Source organism: Anguilla anguilla, chromosome 6, assembly GCF_013347855.1.
Source record: "Anguilla anguilla isolate fAngAng1 chromosome 6, fAngAng1.pri, whole genome shotgun sequence".
NCBI classification, from domain to species: Eukaryota; Metazoa; Chordata; class Actinopteri; order Anguilliformes; family Anguillidae; genus Anguilla; species Anguilla anguilla.
This window is the reverse complement of record NC_049206.1, coordinates 42094581-42096786: the sequence shown is the minus strand read 5'-3', so window position 1 is coordinate 42096786 and position 2206 is coordinate 42094581. Positions and strand designations below refer to the sequence as shown.

Here is a 2206-nt window from a genome sequence, read left to right as displayed (position 1 = left end):
GAAGAGGAAGCAAGAAAGCATAGGTTGGGGCAATGATGGGGGAAGAAGATGAAGAGGAGGATGGCTCCAAAAAAGGGTCTGACCAAAGGAGAAGAGGACAAATGTGGGGAAAGAGGGACTTGGGAAGAAAATAAGAAAAAGTGAAGCCAGCGAGCCACGCCTTTGGTGATTGAAGAGGAGAAAGAGATGAGCTTGAAGAAGATGATTAAGGAGGAGGAGCAAAAAGGTGAGCCTTACGGAGAAAATTAAGAAGGAAGAGAAGGCGTGCCTGAAGATGATGACTGAGAAGGAGAAAAGGGAAGCAGAGTTTATGGTGATTTTTAATAATGAGGTGAACGAAGCAGAACATTAGAAGAACATTAATAAGATGCAGGAGAACTTGAGAAGATGATTGAGGTGGAACTTACAGTAGCATGTTTTATGATGATTAAGAATGTGGAGAAAAAGAGGAAGGCCTTCGAGAGATGATTGAGGAGAAGCAAAAAATGAATAATTAAGAATAAGGAGTAAAACAAGACAAGCCTTTAGAAAATTAAGAAAGAAGAGAAAGCGGCAGAGCTGAAGAAAGAAGCAAATGATTCCTTCATGACATTTGCACCATCACAAATCTCAAGAGCCCCCCTGCTGGTCACTGTTGGTATGAAGTTTGCCATGATAACAGTGATATAGCTGGTCAGTTGCACAGAGAATGTGCAGGGCTTCTGCAAATTCATAATTCTCAATGGCCGCTTAAAACTTAAGGTATATGGTGAAACCAACAGACATAAGGGGCAGGATGTGCATCCACAAAACTCCATAATGTGCTAAAGAACACTCATTGGATCAACATCCTTGTTGACAGGATGTGATGCAGTAGGAAGTGGATTTAGCCTTAGATTCTTAGTGTGAGAAAGGAAAGAGGAAGGAAAAAAGCATGAAGAATGTTTTCTGAGCACTGCCTCATACTGATTGTAATACCCTCTCTACTTTGGTATCCTCCAACCCTGTCGCACATTTCTGTCTGCTTTTCTCCCTCCTCCAGACTGACAGCAAACAGAACAACTGGACCAGGCCAAGTGGAAAGCCAAGGCACAATCCAACAGCAAGTGGCATGCCTGAGTATCTCTAGTAAGGTGCCGTGCGGCACTGTGAGAAGCGGCTGATGAATTTTTTGGTTTTTAAATAACTACTTATTTTTATAATTTCATAATACACAAAAAATGTACATACAGAGATAAACTACATAACATATATAATTTTACAAATCACAATGAACCTTTATATTCTATATCAATTCCAGTCTTTTCTAATTGAGAGTATTTCCTTTTATGGCATTTTCCTACTTAAAGCAGTTAGTTTGTTTAAAAACAGTACCACTTTTTATGAAAACATTTTCTCTAGTCATCTTACATCTGGTTTTACACAATTTGAGCACAGTGGTGCAAATACACAACCAGTATTGTTTCTTTTTGTTGCGCATTAAAATGTGTGTTAAATGTTGCACAAAAATGTGTTTTTTGGTCACATGTTATATTTAGCCCAATTCTTTTTGACTTAACTTTTTAACTTGTGCTGAATTTGGCAGTTAAGGCAGAGACGAAGACAAACAGCTTGCTGTGGTCACATCAACTACCTGGACCCCTGCATGAGTATCACCAGGTGAGTACACACACACAAGCACGCATGCACATATGCAATGATTTTATTTTAACCATCATCTTCATCAGCAGCATATTTTTTGTGTAAATTGTAATGAATAGCTGTGACTGGTTCTGGTCATGTGTATGTGCAAGGCTTTTTATTGAATCACTACCTCTTCTTCAGGTGGATGAACATGAATTAATTCCCCACTTCAAGTTTACTTGTAAAGTACTTGTACTTTGATTAACATTTTTCAGATTAATAAACAAATAAAAATTAATTATAATCAATTTTCTAAATACAAATAAATAAATAAAAGACTAGTAGTCTGCTGTGCATGTAGTTCCTCTAGAAGAAGCATATTCTCAACACGATCGGCAAAAGAGGGTACCTGATGCAGCGGGGTGGATTCTCTTCAGGAGCTTTCTCTGTGAATTGAATTAAAGATGATTCCACTTGAGACGTTTATTACTCCAACCCATGAGATGGCAGTAATGCACCTTCCGTTAAATAATTTAACTCATAAAACACCATTAAAGAAGAAGACAAACGTCGTCGCGTACGACTGACGTATGAACGTAATCAC

The 2206-nt window shown here is 38.3% G+C and overlaps 1 long non-coding RNA gene across 1 annotated transcript; it reads left to right on the top strand.

Moving 5' to 3' along the window:
* The first annotated feature begins 211 nt into the window (after positions 1-211).
* On the top strand, positions 212-1613 carry LOC118229812. The gene is made up of 3 exons (XR_004765732.1): positions 212-226; positions 1022-1107; positions 1565-1613. It is a non-coding gene; the product is annotated as an uncharacterized LOC118229812 (long non-coding RNA).
* The last annotated feature ends 593 nt before the right edge of the window (positions 1614-2206 follow it).